We start from the raw sequence: 18,500 nt of genomic DNA on the forward strand, positions 1-18,500 counted from the left end.
TTAATAAACATTCTGCACATAAATTTTAAGCCTCAGATGAACCAGACGCTTGTCCAGAAATGGACCAGATGCGTCCATTTCTGAGATCCAGCAGCCTGCAGCATCGCTGTGTTAGATTGACCCTCTCTGAATGCCAGGTGGTTTGTCCACTCTGCAGAACACAACTACAGAAGAGCAGAATATGTTACTGTATATTCAGAAGAGCTTTTCTTTCAGTTTTTCAGTTTCAGTTCATTGTTGTTTTTCTGTAACCGAATTAGGGTAAACATCCTTAACTCTCCTATTTCTTTACGTAGGCATTTACAAGTATGCTATCCCTGACTTACCCTAGATACTGGGTCCAAAAGTTCTGCTAAATTTCTCCGTGAGGGAAATTTGGATGACAGCCATCTCTCTGCCAGGATACAAAATAAAATCATCTGCTCTCACTTAGCCTGCTTGTTTTCCAGCTGCATAGAACACTCCTGAGTTTTTGGGAGTTGGGACATCAGACTCTGCAGCTGCTCCGCTCAGATGCAGTGGAGCCTTCTGGTCTTTGCAGCTGCAGAGGTTATTATAAAGAATCAGTTTTCCCACGTTTCTCTTCCCAGGAGCATTATGACAGAGACTAGTGAGTGAGATACCTCCTTTGCTTTAGTCGAACTCCCGCAGGGCTGGGACATTTGTCACAGACATGTCACACATGACAAGGGAATCTGTAGCTAATGCGCAACCCACACAGAAAATGCAGGAATAACATGATGGGCCTTTAACCCCGGGTGTAAGAACATTAGTAAAATAGTAGGAAGCCGAATGAGGACAAGAGGATGGCACAAGATGTCTTTGCCTCATGTTTTGTCTCCATGTAAACACACTATAGAACTTTGATACTCAATAATATGGTTTGTTTCAGGAGGTGGAAGGATCCAAGGAAAGCAGGCAGGCTCTACAGTACAAACATCCTGAGTACGTCTTGCACCTTCCCAGTACAGGGAATAGTTGTGGTTAGCAACCATGCTGCCTGTCACCAAAATAACAGCACCACTGTCTGCGGGTTATTATCAACAATTCTTTCTCCTTCCACTGCCCCCAAGTTTGCTAGCCATCAAAACCACATTTTATTTTATTTTCTAGAAAAGGTAGAGTCATCACTTTGAGTTTTAGCCCTTCCAGATACCTTAAACGTTTTGCTGGGTAGAGGACAGTAGAGCTTATAAAGTTGTGAGGCATCTCTTAGCATGGAAAAGCCCTATGAACTTAAATCAATCTTTGTTTGCTTGAAATTAGGGAAGATAAAACATGCCCAGATATTAATCGTAAGAATGAAAATTGCATATTTTTCTCAATGAAAAGTTATCACTTTGCTGTGTCTGTATCGAGCTGATGCACATTGCCCAGAGAAGTTGTAAATGCCCCATCCCTGGAGGTGTTCAAGGCCAGGCTGGATGGGGCTTTGAGCAACCTGCTCTAGTGGGAGGTGTCCCTGCCCATGGCAGGGGGGTTGGAACTAGATGACCTTTAAGGTCCCTTCCAACTCTAATCATTCTATGATCCTATGATTATTTCAGATGTGTGGAATTAGAAAATTGATCCTGTGTCAGAAAAGAAATGCCAAGAATAAAGGGAAATAAATAAAACAAATGCAAATATTTAAGGTCCTGCATTCTGATATACATAATTAAAAGTGACCTGATCTTCAAAATGGATGGTCATCCAGTTCCTCCTTAAATTCCAACTTCTTTTAAATAAACAGGATAGGTATAATCTCACTGTAGACAGCAGAACCTGTTCAAGAGTGAAATTTAAAATCAGTTGCAGAACTGAATAAACTTTATTTAGGTTAAATAAAAAGAAAGGTATTAGCTAACAAAGAATTTTCTTTTAAAATGTATCAGTGCTGCTAATCACAGAAAAAATTAGTATTTCTAGATGTCAATATTTCCAGAAGCACGGGAGAAGGATCAATACTACAGAATCCTTATGATCCCTATTGCATTATTAATTTTTTTAAAAACACCCTATGGAGGAACCTTTCTGTAAAACTGAACATTTTGCTCTCCCTGTGGAAGTGCTCTTGTTGGAGCTTGTTTTGAGCTCTGAAGCTCACCCAGGTGGAAAGTTGGATACCTTATGATTTTCTCTCGCTCTTGACTCCGCTCAGACCACCTCAGGACTTTCACTCCAGAGCATGGAGATGTCACACTTGGCTTTGCCGAGCACGTGAATAAACCAGCCACAACTGTCTGGAATCGTTGCTGCTTGGGAGAGAAAATGTGAATGATTCGTGTTTACAACATGTGGGGAAATACCACATTTACGTGCTAAAAGCCCGAATAACGAGGAAGCCGCTGCAGCTGATGGCAGCCTCAGTAAGATTAACACCGACTGTTGGTCAGAGACACAAACCGCTCAAATACGGTCTGTTTGCAATTTCAGACACGCTCAAAGCGCTGGTGGGAATTTCTTTTTTGAAATTTGCCTAGCAGACAAGGCCCAAGAGTCAGGAAGTGGCAAAGCTGTTGTTCTCAGCCCAGGAGGGTGCAGAAAAAAAAAAAAAAATATATAGTTGCTGAGTCAGACAGAATTTCCCCTGAGGACTCTGGCTGCAGCCCAGCCTTCAGAAGACCTGCCAGCTCACCTAAGGGTAAAAACAAAACTTTAAAAAAAGCCTATGGAGCTCACAAAGAGGGAACCTCATTTTTAAGAGAGCTTTTTGATATTTTAAGTTGGATCTGTGGCAAAAAAAGTCTCTGGAATCTTGGAAAATCTGTAGGCACCGTTTGTGTAGTATCTTTCGGCCACGGCTGACCTAGCCAAGAGCGCTGAGCTGCTGGGCTGCATGCTGCTGTACCTGCTCCTGTTACCATGGAAATGGACACTGGCAAAAGCAGGGTAAGAGCTTTAAAGTAATTACCAATATAATTAGCACTTTCACCTTTTTGGAGATTGGCTTCCTCAGATCCCCCCAAAAGTGAAACGGATCGATTCAGACTCATCAATACGTCAATTAGTGTCTAAAGAGGCATCAGATAGCATGATCAATGTGGGAACAGACACAAGAAAGGAAGGCATTGTTGGGGACGGGAAACAGTGGGTTCCTGTGGCCGCCTTTGCTTATTACTAATAAGAAACTCTCCTCCTTTGCTATGAGTCACTGTTCCAGTTTCACCCTTAATTAATTCAGAGTCAAGAGAAAGGGCACCAACGTGAAGGGAAGCTCCCAGTGATGGCTCAATAAAGTTTGCAGAAGAGGGGGAGGGGAAAGAAGTCATTATAGTAACAAATCTGGAGGCAACAGAGAAGAAGAAACCTCGACAGACACACTGCAGAGCAGCCGTACTGGCAAACCTAAGTACCAGTGTTTTTCTTATTACACTGCAACCCTATGAATGAAAGGCATCAGGCGGTGAAACGCTGGTCAGAGCAGCGCTGCCCAGCCTCCACGCACACCACCAGCCTTTCACCTGGGCAGCAGGCCCACCAGCTGGTACACTGTGGTCTGCACCGGTTTCTACAGCACTGCAGAAGCCACCAAAGGTCTCCCACCTTTCCTAGCAACATCTCCTTTGTCCACAGAGGATTCAGAAGGGACTTTTTAGTTTCTGATATATAATTTCACACTTCTTGGCCAAAAACACAATAGCCTGCTTGTACTTGGGTTGAATACAGAACTCACCTTCAGTGCCAGTGAAGTGGCCACCTGCACAAAGTCCTGGTTTGAGGACACATAACCATTACTGCTTCTAACAGCATTAACATTTGGCTGGATACAGCTTTCAGAGTTTCGGCTGCCACTATTTAGCTGAGAGAGACATTCTCAGAATAAACCAACAAATGATCTGAAGAAAGTTAGGGCAAGGTAGCAAGGTGACAAGAAGGTACTTACCAGGACTGAATTTTTTTACACAGAAGTTAGGGCAAGGTAAACTTCTGCTGTAGTTTTCTTGGTTTACTAGTGGATTTTGACAATCTCTAAACATATATTGTAATTTTTCAAAATTTGATACTAACTGCCCCTGCTCATCTTGAACTATTCTCTCAGGGCCACGCAAGTCCATGGGCTGCCTATGGGCTGGGCTGGGTGACAGAGCCAGGTTCCAGGTAGAGCCACCTGAAATGAAGCTATGTCCCTGGAGATGTCTTTTGTGCAAGTCCCACTCGATCCACCTCCACTCCCCGACCTGTTTCCTTTGGAGTGTCTTGTTACTTAAGTGCTGTCACTGCACACAGCAGAGGAAATAAAGCTTCTTTGTACCTTCCCCTCCCGCTGCCCCATCGGAAGGTAGCAAGATTCAACAGCACCAGGTGATCTTTGACTTTGTTAGATAAATACTGGGGGGTTTTGCTTTAAGCTATGTATAGTTGTACATCTGTTTCTCATGCATCTGGATTTTCAGGGCCCTTTAAGACGAGAAACAATTTTCTCTTACTTTTTCAGTTCAGGAATATTTCTTAAAGGCACTGAAATCCAAAGTTGCTGCTATTCTTCACCAAAATACTGTTGAGACGAAAGATTATATCATCCAGATGCATTTGTCATAGTCTGTCTCCCTGCCTACCGCTGTTAAGTGTTTTCAAATGAGTGTGAGGGTTAGGCTAATTTCTTCCATTAAGGGCAAAACATCGCTGTGGGTGGAACACTTCTCTGCTTTCACCATGACGACATAGACCTAACTGGCTGGGCAGCTTCCTTCCAACAGAGAGCCCTTGAGACGTGCGCACGTGAAACACACACGCTTCATCATGGCTCGTTTCAGAGAAGTGGGAGGGTTTTTCTCCCGGAGGAAGGTGGGCAGGGGCAGGAAGGGTGAGGAGGATCCAGGTGGAGAGCGCCGGAGGGAAGCGTCGTGCCGCATGGCCCCGGCAGGAGGTACTGCGGCTGCTGGGCACCCTGTTTTCCTCTGACTCTCAGTTTGGACAATTTCCAAAATTACACTATCCACTCCAAACAGTGCTAGAAGCTTCCAGGATTCCTGGAGTAGCTCCCTAGTTGCTCCCCTGAGCCCTCCTGAATAGCTCTCATTCCCCAGAAAAAACAGGACAGTCAAAGCCCTCAGCAACAGCTTTACTGTCTTCAAAACCTACTGTCAAATTCCCTCACTAACTAGCCTAAAACAGTTAAACACATTCAGAAAACCCACTGATGCTTACACGAACCATGTAACTGCCTTTAGTAGTAAGACAGCCAATACAACCATGGTGTGTTTCGTAGGCCAGACTGAGGGTCAAGGCAAGCACTCAAAGAGTTAGGAGGTGCTATAATTAAGGTACATAAGGTTAGGAGGTGCATAATTACGTCCAACCATAATTACACCCACTGGTGACTGTGCCTTACGATATAGTCTTCAATTACATGACCACCTCCTTTCTTCTTTTCCCTATGGGATCCTCGCCCGTGTCAGGACCGTGTCCATGGCACAGCGCTGCAGGCCTGCCCTGCAAGCTGCCATTAAACTTGCCACTTAGGACTCTGGAAAGTGCAGTAGCATTGGCATTGCACTCTGCCCGGCACCGTCAGCCCTCCCGTGAAGTTCAGCTCGTGATAGAGGAGTCTGAGGCACAAGGAGTCTGACCTCACAACTTAAAATGATATCATGCAGATGTGCAAAAATTTACAGATTTGCATGTCTGGCTTGTATATTATTAAAGCCTGTATTCATAAATCGCTGCTGATGTGCAGCATCTTTATGTGCTGCTTTCTTAACCACAGCATAAGAAGCTACTTACCAGGACTGATTTTTTTTACACAGAGGGCCTTATCCAGCCTCTATTTCTGTGGTAAAATTCTTATGGACTAAAATGGGAGCAGGATCACGCCCCTGGTACCTGCTATCCCGCACCGCTCCCAACAAAGCACTGTTCAGTTCAGCCAAACCAACAGGAAAAACTGCAAGAGTAATTTCTCAATTCAGAGCATAAAGACAGGCACATGGCATGACAGACTGAGAGGCTACGGCTGTCGCTTACACTGAAAATGTGAGCTGGCTTCTCAGAAATACCTGGCAAGTCCTTGTGTGCATGCTGAAAAGCAGAGTGGAGCACTCATCTTTTACAGGCGCTCACACGTCAGCATCACGGAGAAATATTTACGTTGTGAGCAGCTAACAGCTCTCTTTCGTAATTGCTGCTTACTAACATCTCCATACTTTTGAAGCATGGCAGAATTATCGTTTCAGTGACACTTTTGAAATAGCTAACGCAATGGCAATACAGAAATTTAACTGTTCATAATCCTAGGCTGCCTGTATTAAATGAGTGTAAATAATCTATATAGCAATTACACTGGTGGTACTAAAACACAGTCCCAAGTGACTCTTAAAAAAGATACCAATACAGTATATATCTCCTTATCATGTAAAACCAGACAACTGAATCATTGGTCTATAATACAAGTGTACTTGAAAATTCAAGATTACATGCACTGGGTGAAGCATATGAAGATCTTATTTTGGTTTAATTAGCAGTATAACTGCTAATATAACCTCTGAAATAGGAAGAACTGAAAGAATAATTTTGAAATATACATCTATCGGACAAATACGAAAACCAGGTATGAATTTACTAAAGGTGTTCAAGCAAAAAGAGACCACAGATTTCAGCATTAATTTATTTTTAATTTGCAGGGACCAACTTGGGAAACCATTCTTTGAAATAACTCAGTGTGGGTACTTGCCTTCCTGCAGCAGACGACTTGGCATGGCATTCTTGTTCAGCACCACAAATTCCATTAACAAAATCTCAGCAAGATTTTTGGCGGCAGGAACAGAACAATTTCTACTTTCCTTTAGTCACATTGAACAACCCAGAGCTGTTATGATTGAGTGCCCCCGGAACAAATGGAGAATGTTATCTGAATACTTTACATTACACCAGGATAAATAAGATTAAAGATCTTATTATAAATCTGGAAACAAAACAAGCGTTTCAATAAAGTTGTATTCCCTTTCTCCATCCTCCCACAGCAATAAATATTTTTAAACTCAGTCTCTTATTTATGTCCTGTTTATAAACACACGTTCTTCCCAATATCTCATCTAGTCTAGTTCATACTCCTGGCGATACCTTGTCATGTTCCCACTTTAAAAAGTCAAAACATCATGATATTAGATTTCGCTATCAAGGAAGGATTAACTCTGAAATTGAAGATTACAGTCACCTTCCTGTTTACTCCCATAATTACTACTCACCCAAGTGCCATCCCGCTTTCAGTTTCAACACATCTTCCAATGAAGTACACATTGCTGTCACTTGGCAAGTTGCTCTCCTGCCCTTGGCATTAAATACAGTGCTCCTTTCTCGGTGTGTGACATCTATATTTGCATCTGTCAGCCTGACATCCTTTTATCCACAGCTCCAAGTGTCAGACGAAGAGGAGAAGCCACATGGATATCTAGGCCATTCTCCTCGCAGGAGCAGCCTTGCCAATAGCTGTTCTCACCAGTAACTGCCAATCCTGGCTCTGACGTCTTGTGCTGCGGCTTCGCTTCTGGGAGACAGTCCTAACTTCTTCATTCTATCTTTCAGCATATGATTGTTTGAAATAACTGCCTTGGTAGTTTCCTTAGCTGAGACAGATTATCTCTAGGTCTTTCAGGCTTTTGCATTACAGCTCTTTGCAGTGTGAGACTTCAGCTCTAATTGAGAACCTAGAGGCAGTACTAACACTTATCAATTAAATAATGTGATGGCTGGAGTAAATCTGTCCCTTACACAAAACACAGTACTTCCTCTTTTCAAAGTTAACCAGAAAGGTACCTCAGCAGACATTTAAATATTTGATGATCCTCACGGTTCACTTATTCTGCCAATGCAAGCTGACTAGACAGTTCACTTAACATAGCTCACTGACTTTCAGCAGACCTGTACCAGTGAATACCTGAAGATTCACTTCCAGGCAACAGCCACCTGAAAACACATTGTATGCATGTTTGAGTCAAACTTAACTCCAAACCTGACCATTCTATGAAAACTCTGCATTTTATAGAAAGTAGTGTTTCTGTAAGCATCTCAGTTAAAACATTATCAATTTTCTCCACTAAAGAGAATCAGTCTTAGGGAATTTTTCTACAGGTCCTACTACCACTGACAAAAATCAAAACGATACAAAACCATCTGATGAAATATATGTTGTTAAAAAAGGTCATGTGATTGAAATCCAGAGCTCCAATTAAAATATATGTGTCAACGTTAAAAATTTTAAAATACTTTAACCAGTACCAACTCTGACAAACCATATCAAGAAACTCCTCCACCTACTTTTACAGATTATCATCTTACACTTCCAAGTTACTTTCTACATGTGGTAAATTATAGTTTGGGCTCATAGACCTGCCTGCAATTTAAGTTGCCCAACACTTCCTATTATAATAACCTGTTTTCAATTGCTTTTAAATTTGACAAACTGTAACTGTTAGAGCTGAAACTCTCTGTGCTGAATATACTCCCCAGGCTGCTTTGGATGAGGAAAATTCCAGTAGAATTATTTTGGCTGCTTCTGAAATCAAAGCAAGGTTATCATACAAATTATTTCAGTAATTAAAACCATCTTGTATCTCTGCTTTAGAGCAAATATTTGAAATTTTCGAATATTTGAAATGTCGTTTTTGCTATTCTCTGGAAGATATGCCAACGTTTACCCAGGTTACATACATCTAAGAACGTGCAGCTCAGTAAAAACCTGCTGCGGTTGTATAGCTTAAAAAAAAAATAATCTCTGAAATCTCTTGAAACGCTCGAGTCTCCCACTGCTCCGAGCGTAGGCTGGGCTGCAAACGAGCCGTTTTTGGCCATGGGAGAGCTCCCTGCGGGCCAGCACAGCCGGGCTGCAGCCGGGCAGAGTGTGACAGCAGCCACCAGCCAGCTCAGGCCACAGCAAGACCAACCAGGGGAGCGGTGGCAGCGCAGCCTGTCCCTCCCCTGCCCTCAGCCACCCCTTTCCTGGCAGCAGATAAGGAGGTGGGAGGGAGCTCCCTGAGAGGGAGGCAGAAGGAGCAATCTGCGAGGGGACCGACCAAACTGACTTCTCTAGATCTCACATGGAAGGCACAAACTGTAGGTTGTGAGCTGCAGTCAGTCATTGCACATAAATCAGTGCTGTAGAAAAGATTATCGAGATAGCATCTGTTATGTCCTTTATGTTCTCGGTGGACTGTGCATATGTAATTAAAAACAAAATGTACTTTGTGCCCTGTGTGTCCTCGGGTAACTTATTCATTGTCTCCTTGTGAAAGATATTTGAAACAGGTATTTCTCTCCATTCCAGTGACTTTTTTTTTTTCTTTTCTGAAACCGATGACCCGGTCCCTCTGCGGCAACCATGACAGCACCAGCACCTAAGGTCTGTGAAACCACCAGCATTAGTGCCTCTAATGCCCTGACTCTCCTCACCAGGCTCATCAGCTTCTTCATTATAAGAAAATTCAGTGCCAAAAGCAATGAATTACAAGGCTTAGAATTTAAGGCTCTTTAATCAGCAGAGCATTTGTTCAAGTGCTGTCAAAGTAGGGGTGGACTTGAACACATGTTGTTGTACGTGTTGAATCAGGCAGAGAGTATGTAAAGTAAATCATTATTTCCACAGCAATTCTGTTTGGGCATTTTAGTCACTGAAATTGTACCAGTCAGCAAAAAAGAATCTGGAATATTGTTGCCCCCCCCCAACATGAAAATTACTCGAGTACTTTATATGCCTTTATATAATGAATACTAAATACTGACCCTTAGTTTTTATATTTTTGTCTACATAATAAATGATGCCTCCACATTTGTGTTTTCTGGTGGAAAGTTATAGCTATACACGTCTTCCAGTGAAGGCCAATTTTTGTCACCATGTTACTGGTTTCTCCCTGTTCTTATTGACATCTCCTGCAATCATACCAAATCTTCTACTTTTCTAGCTGAACATTATTCCTCTCTTCCCTCCTCTCTCCCCCGATTAAGTCCTTTACAGCATTTGAATACAGGTTCTCTAATGAAAACAGAGATGCCATCATTCTCAGTAAGTATGGCCTAAGGAGACAGGCATCCTTGCTTACATTTTCAAACCTGAAAGACTCATTTTTTAACATTTGCCAAAATACTCACCTTCTCTAGGTTTCACTTTTTTACATGTAAAGAGAGATTTACGTTATTGTTATCCATTCTGTAAAATGCGTTAGACAAAAAATGGTCAGTAAGAGGAGGATAAAAATTTTTAGATGTTAGGCAAGTTACCATAGTATGATTTTGCAGCTCCCTTAACACTGGCTCTCGTTGAGCTCAATAGTTCCTCATCCTCTGAAAATTGCCTTCACAAAAATAACTAACCTTAGGCTCTGCATTTTAACACACAGGCATAAAATGCTGTTAATAAATACAGGTTACACATGTAGGACTTATACTTTGTGCTTGGGGAAAAGGTAAGTGGTTATTTATATTCACTCCCTCCTCTTCTGCCAGCAGAATGGACAAACACAAACTTACAGACATAAAACACCTCAAGGTGGAAGTAGCCACAACTGAGGTAAAGAGGCCCCACAGAGGCATAACTGCTACCAACTGGCCAAAACCAGTGTGTGTGAAAGGACACGAGGGCAACTTGGAACCTTCATGCTCAACCCGTATTTGCAATTTAAGAAGATCCAGGTTCTCTCTCTAATGACAACCTGATTAAAAGTAAGTATGGAAATGTCACTTTAAACGACTCTCCACTCTGAAGACTCTTCTAGATGTACTAAAGACATCCCAGAAGAATCCTGTATTATTCAGAGGTGTGCTGTTGCTTACACTGAGGTACCAATTTGCAAGTCACATACAGAAAGTTTTCTAACTCTGGAGGAATCATTTCAGAATTCATGAGCATGAACTCATATTATCCAATTATCGATAAAACTGTGCAACCGCCAAATCTAATTAAATGTCAAGAACAAAATGATACTCTCTTGTACTTTCTCCTAAACTAAAGCAGTTCTTTTTCATTGATTCTATAAAACAAAATTGTCTCTGTTATTTTCTTAGACATCTTGTTGCTTTTCATTTCTATGACACACAGCAATATTTTACAAATAAATTCATTATTTGTTTTATATAACATACTGAACAACCCTTCTCAGCCAAAATTTCTCCTTTGTCGATAACTAACCTAAATCAGAAGATAAAAAGCCAGTATAAAATGTGTTACGCCTCAAAATTAGGCATCGTCATACCAGTTAGATGTTAAGCTCTGGGGTAAAATCCTGAGTGAGTCACTCGACACTAGAAATGATCGAGAGATTTATTCGCTTACATCCAAAATTCTGCTTGTGAAAATTCTGAATCTGCTCTTGCCTAAATTTATTATCCTTTATTTTTATGTTCAATTCTGTCTTCTTGCCATAATGCTTCTGCACAAAACCAAAACTACCTTCTTTTTAATGAAGCCACCAATACCTTTACACCTTTGATGCATCTTTCCATTTTAATTAATATTGTACATAATTAAGTAACAGGAAAATTATATCAGCAACTGAAACATCTTTGCTATCATGAGGAAATAATGTAGAGAGGCATCATTTTTTGCTACAGATGTTGGCCAGGAACAGTAACAAAAAAGTTTCTATACCCATTTTAGGAACTTTGTTGATAACTAAACAAATGTTACTCTAATAGACATATCAGGGATTTCTTAGGCAAATCATTCCACAGTGACACAAGAAGTCACACCTGTGCAGCTTGCCAAACAATGCACTAAGTTACAGAACTGAGCCCATATTAATCACACGTGCATTAGGCAAGTAATGTCTCTACTCTCCAAGGCTTCTCCAGCCCAGAAAGCACTGAAAAGAGGCTTGAATTGCCTCTTCTCCTCTTTTTGTTTTGAGATAGTTGGTCTCAGTCCCTGCTTTGGGTGTGGACTGTCCAAACCAAAAAAAATTGGAAAACACAAAGCTACTCTGTCACCTTTTCAAAATCGGGGAATCCTCTCACCTTTGGACACCCAACAAGAAATGACAACCCTTCTGCTGCAGAACCAATTGGTCTCTTGGATCCTTGTTAGTTATCTTCTAATTTCAAGGTGCTTAAGAGGATAATATGCTATATGGCAAAGGTAACTCATGATTCCAGCTTGGGCAACTGTTATCATTTGAGAATTCACAATGCACAGACACTGTCCAAGGTTTCAGACATGCATTTGCTGGACCAGGGTTTACCACCTAAAACTGACTTTTTTGCCTTGAAACCTACGGATGGGTTATACTATATCTGCTTCCACCCAGGAGAAAGTCTGTCAGATGCAGTCATGTGACTAAACCGAGTGGATTTTCCTCTGGTGTGGACATCAATCTTTTCCTGTAATGAAGAGAAGGCCTCTTTCCCTGCAACCCTAGATCATGTCTTGGAATTCATTACCCAGTTCTCCATGTTTTCTCAGTGCTCACCATTAGTTTGCTATAAAGACTGCTTTAAGGGGAGTTTTGGTTGGTTGTCGTGGTTCTTTTTTTCTTCACAGGTCCTATCTCATGAGGGCTTCTGAATTTTGTTTTCACAAAAGTAGGGAACAACCACAGAAGGGAACAACCACTTTAATAACATGTCATTCCTTCACCACAGCAAGCTTGCCCTTCCACACCAAATTTATGTTTTACCTAAGCAACAGCACTAGCCCCCTTAAGTTTTCTCCTAAAAACCTGACCCACTGCATTCCAAACCAGATACCATGTTATCTTTCTATTCTATTCAGGCTAAACACACCCTTTAGGAAGGCCTCTTCCCTTTCTGTCTTCATGGCAGACAGGTTCTTAGGCACAGCTCTACTGAGAACTTATTACGTGGATAGAAGGTGGTATGACAGGAGCGCTAAAATGAAACCAATTTGTGATTTAAGCCATTTCCATCAGAACTCTAGCAAACCCTATGCCATCCCTAAGGAATGAGAGAGATGAAAGCCAGCCAGCTTAGACTCAATCCATGCTTTTACCAAGCACCATGTCATCAAAAACTTGTGGTTCAGTTCTTGAGAGCCATCCTAGAACAGAAGTTCCTTCTTCAGGATAAGGGGTAACGCTGAACGTCTCCAGCAGAGTAAATCTGCATACAGAAAACAACCTGAAGGAAAAGCAGATGGCAATCTGGCAGTAAATCAGAGGATCTTCAGGTGTGGTTTTTGTCCATATGCAGATTAACTCCTGCTCAGTCTTTCCCTTGCTCAGGAAGCTCCATGAGAAATGGTGGAGGGGCCTATGGCTGGGCTTTCCTAGGGTTTACCGTGCTTGTGGGAAGGAGAACGAGTGTGTCACTCCAGCAATAGATAAGGCATGAGCATACCTGGGCGTAAGCACATTTGTAATGTCAATACGTATACAGACAACACACCTACAGCACCTCTCAACTTCTGATGATTCATCTTTCCTGTAGAGAATGTGAGCTTATTTGCATAAAAGTAAAATTTCATTCTAACAGGCAAATGCTATTAATGCTACTAAGTTTAATTGTGTTATATTCATTAATATTTTACAGGTAGCTGATTTAAACCCTGTAACCTTTATGGGTCTGAATTTTGGATTTTCAATAGGATAAAATTCTCCTACTTCTTGACTAGGCTTGAAATATAAAAATACACTTTTAAAAAAATTCTCAAGGTGACTGAAGTGCATCAGGCATGAAATGTCCATAAATGATGATATCGGGCTTGTCTGACAAAACTCGTTTTTCATAAAACCACTTGTAGTGTATGAATTACACTCATTGTTTCATTCTTTAGCAACAGAACCGTATTTACTCTTTCCCACTGTTTTGCTGAGGACGGATTTCAAGCTCTGTGACCAACAGTCACCAGATTGCTCTTTTTGAACACTGGAACTCATTAGCACTATTTTAGTACAACAGCGTATGCCTGGTGTCCCAAGATCAACAGCACTGGTAAAAAATCCCCGACCACCAATTCTTGAAGGTTTGTAGATGCAAGTTAGCCAATGCTACTCATGTGAAAACGTTTATTCTTAGTAGGCATTGCTTAATATCCTCCTCACTTAATAATGGACTGGAAAGTACCCTATTGTTCTCATATGATATGATTACATCACATTGCTTCTTTCTAAATGCAGAAGAGAAACAGTTAGTAAACAATGTCTTTTTTGTCATTTGCAATGTTAACATTTCCATGTAGTACAGAGTCTGTAACACAAATGAGAATTATTAGTTCTTAATACATTAAGTTACACATCTTACTGGCCATAATACTTTCACCCATGTTTTTTTCTTTTCCTGACAGTCTTAGCATTCTTTAAAATTTTTAACACTTAACAATTCATTATTTCCTACTATTTCCAACTCCTAATTCCCTACTTCTGTTTTGTTTATTTTTAATTGCTGTCTTTACTGGTAAACAGCTTGGTCCTTAGTCAGAATTGTTCTCAAAATCTTCAAGTTTTGAAATTTTGGGATTTTGGCCAATGGAATTTTAAAGACATACTACTTCTCACTCACAATTTTTCTTCCAATAATTTTACTCATTGGTTCTCTTAGCACTGATATCTTTAGCCTTTTTAATTAATCAGGAGTACAGTGCAAGCAAGTATTGGTTGAGTCTATCCTCTGTTATTCAATACAGAACAAAATTAGGTCATGATTATTGGTTTCTAGGCAACCACTAACTTCCAATTCATTTAATTAATTTTTCTTTACCTATCCTAATCAAGTCTGAAACAGATTGATTGTTGTTTGGTACCATGTCTTTTGTATCATCTACACTTTTTAAAATGGCTAATGATGATTAGCTATACAGAATTTCCAGCACAGGCCCCACAAACTGAACTTCCTCCCTTTCATGACACTTCTTTCCTTCCACCACAGGAAACAATTATTTAACATACATACGTGAAGAAAATAGTGGTGAAACAAAAAATAATCTCTGGATGTCAGGAAGAAGCACGAGTATTCGAGCAACAAGCTGGTGCACAATCTCATGTTCTTCGGCATGCAAATAAAAAGATAAGAAATCTATTCATCCACAAGCACGTCTTGTTTCTAATTCATAAAACAATGAAAAGCATTCAGTAGCCTTTCATACATCAGTATGCATTAAGCTACTGCCTTTTTCCTGCTACCTGCCTCTGACATCCACTCCAACCCTTCTATAGCTACTGTCAAAACACACTTCTCCCACTTCCTCCTCCCACCTACTGCCCTCCTTTCTTTTCCTTTGACTTGTTCTACCACGTAACCTCCCCATACCTAGCCTCTCTAACCCCTGTCAGTAACCACTCACTATGCAACCTGGAGCCCTACGCTCCTGGAAAACCCCTCCAGGAGTCTCCATTTAACTCAACTACCTTCCTCTACCTCTGAAGGTTATTTGGAAATTGTTTCATTTTCTAGTGAGGAAACTGAGATCGTGACCTTGCGACTCACTTCTTGTTGCAGTAATGTTACTTCTCCCACACCAAATGACCACAGCCACTAAGTTTAGTTGCTGTCTTATGACCTTTTAAAAGTGGGTTTAACAAAAGCATTTGTCAAACAAGGTCAGCACTTGACTGACCGTGATTAGCGATTAAAACGATGAAGCTTTTTCCTGCAATGTTGTTAAATTAATTACACACAAGAGAGAGCTATTTGCACAGGAAAGCCAGCTGTAGGAGTATTGGAAGCTCAATGACAGCCAATACCCCTACCTGTCCCTACAAACGTGGACTCTCTGCATCTTAATGCTCTCTTTATTCAGTCAGCGTAACAACCCACAGCCCCCACAGCTCAGAGAGCAAAGTTCAAACGTTTTCTTCAGGCTGCTTCCACCACATGACTTGCAGGCCACCCAGAGACAGCCTATGGGCTGGGTCCCCGTCACACACCAAGCAGCAGGGGCTGCCCAGGCTGTCTCCTACCCGTCTCGTGACCCAGTTGCACGGCCACCTCCCTTGCAGTGAAGCAGCAGAACGAGAAAGCCGTGGCCTGCCGCCCGCTTCCTGCGTGGCCACCACCACCCTCTCCCCTGTCTCCTCTCTCACCCTGTGCCCTTCATTGGAAGCTGTTGTTCAGCCAACAGTCCGCTGCGGATTTCTGACAGAGGAAAGATTTCATCCTAAATAACAGGCATAAACACAGGCTTTTGCAGTTTTGAAATGTAATTCAATAGAAGTACAGGTCTAGCAACCCTGGAATAGGCTGGGTTTTGCCAGATACCTAACTCTCCGCATATTTGATCGTACATGATTGTTTCTGTGCAGTGTCAAGGCAATTAACTCATGTTTCCAAAGCAGAAGTAGTGTTCCCTGTTTTCTTGGGGGACTTTATGTCACTGCCTCGGAATAGCCTCAGAGTAAGTTGTTCCCTATACAAAGTTTCATGCCCATGACAGGAGAGCTGCAAAAACAGAAAAGATGTCTTTCTCCAGATTATCTTTCCCATTCCAAGATCAGGACTTTACAATAAGGACTGTAAACATGAATTTGATTCTGAAGGCTCCATGAAGCCAATATAAAAGTTAGCAGACAAGTTTGATGCATTACTACACTAAGATGTTTCAGAAACACTTCAGAAGGTACCCATTAGCCTTCTGTGTTGAGTGCAGTTTCAGCCATAAGAGCATCTGCCTTAATTACTGCCTTAATTACAGACTGAGGGAATTGGCTTCACAAAAACAAATTACAAGAAAACCCATTCTTTGGGACAGGTATAGAACATAACGCTTTCATTTGTAGTCACGATGTGGTCTATGTTTTTCTCCTCCCTACACACATGGATATCCAGCTAATGCTGACATAATTGTACAATCACGTAGGCATTTTTACATACATGTGATAGCAGACATTCTCCTGCACTTCAGGAACTTAGTTCCTATATACTCTATAACACACACTCTAAAGAACATGAAAATAGGTAAGTCAATTAAATCATCATCATTAGCATCAGTACTGTCCTAAATCTAACTTTTAAATAATCACATAACTTTCTATCATCACATATTTTTGTTTATAATTACTACCTTGCAATTAACTACCTTGATCTGAGACTGCTGGTTTATGCAGAGAAAGGTCTCCCTCATGTGGAAATATGCCTACCAGATGTAAAATAAAAACTGCATTTTGCTTCTTAGCAGAGGTACCATTGCTTAGACTTGTAGATTCATTTTTAGAAAGTATCACTTAGTATATTTTTCACAGCATTTTTGTTCATCAGACCTTATCATTACAGTGTGAAAGGAAAAAAAGATTAGATAGGATCACAAGAATTTAAATACATTTAAGAAGAAAGCAAAATACTTCAAAATCCAGTCAGAATGCAAGGGAAATCAACCTAGGCAAAATTCACAGGTTTTAGGATAATCTTGCATCCATCAGTTTCCTCATTTTTCCTTTGCAGATGCTCTGAATGTTCTCATATATGTGACTTTCATGTACTGCATTTTCATGACCCAGCAGAACTAGGGTCTAAAACTGTAACTGACTATGATAGTTAGAATTGATTTAATTATGTGCTCTGATAAGACTAGATAGTGAATATGTTTAGCTGCAAATATTTACTTTTCCTCATATCCCTAACTAGTGTGGTTGAAAAATATGTCCTGTCAAATTTTCCATGTCAAAATCCAATTAAGCTCCTTCCCACCCACCCACCCCCCTCCCAATTTAAATGCTTTAAAGAAAAAAGACATAGAAATACAGGTTCGACTGAACATTCACAATTGTGGGTTCTTCCCCTTACCAGGGGAAAGATTTGTCCCAAAGTGAATGCTTTCAGTTTTCTTTTGATAGAAAAACAGGAAGTCTTTTGAGTTGACCAGGCACGGTTACAGCTATGGTTCAAATGTCTAAAACGTATTAGTTAGTAACCAAAATTAAAGTTTGTTCATATACAAGTTGTAATACTAAAACCAAAGTAAGGTATGATATTTAAAGACAAGAAAAGTGCACTTGGATCCACAGTTTTATTTGGGTGGCATAGACTTGGCTTGTAAGACTCATTTTTCCTGATCTGCAAATGAACTGCAAAATAATTCCTCGATCACTGTCACACTCCCATAGCTGAAACGATTAAATCTATGAAGCTTTTTTGTAGTACCTGTGCATGCCACACTGGAAAGGACTAGGAAAATCCTGGATTTACTATTACCCTTCCCACTGGGGACATCTTCCCTGCCTTCCTTATACATGTCTCAAAATACTTCACAAACCAACTGAAATGATCGTAATTTTTTGAGTATAAATTTTTAGTGCTGGTGTTGATCTAATTCGGAAAACAAAGACCTGATCTGTGACCATCAAAAAACCCCAAAAAACCCAAAAGAAGTGGTGGAAAAACCACCAAGGTCATAGATTTTGGCTGTTTTTCCTCAATAAAAGGAAAAAAATGGTAGCTGACGTGGTAGAGTTTTTTGTCTTTTTAGTTATACTGTATAAATGATACAAGAATTTAACATGCATCAGAATGAAGTCTAAAAATATCACACAAGTGTCTGCTGTAAAGCTGTCTGGGGCACGTTCTTAATCTTGAAGCTTGTCAGGAAGCTAGACCCAAGCCATGATGAATTCAAACTCGCTTCCCCTCCATTAATGTTACTTGAGCCA

The sequence above is a fragment of the Calidris pugnax genome, unplaced genomic scaffold, assembly GCF_001431845.1.
Source record: "Calidris pugnax isolate Ruff unplaced genomic scaffold, ASM143184v1 scaffold273, whole genome shotgun sequence".
NCBI lineage: Eukaryota > Metazoa > Chordata > Aves > Charadriiformes > Scolopacidae > Calidris > Calidris pugnax.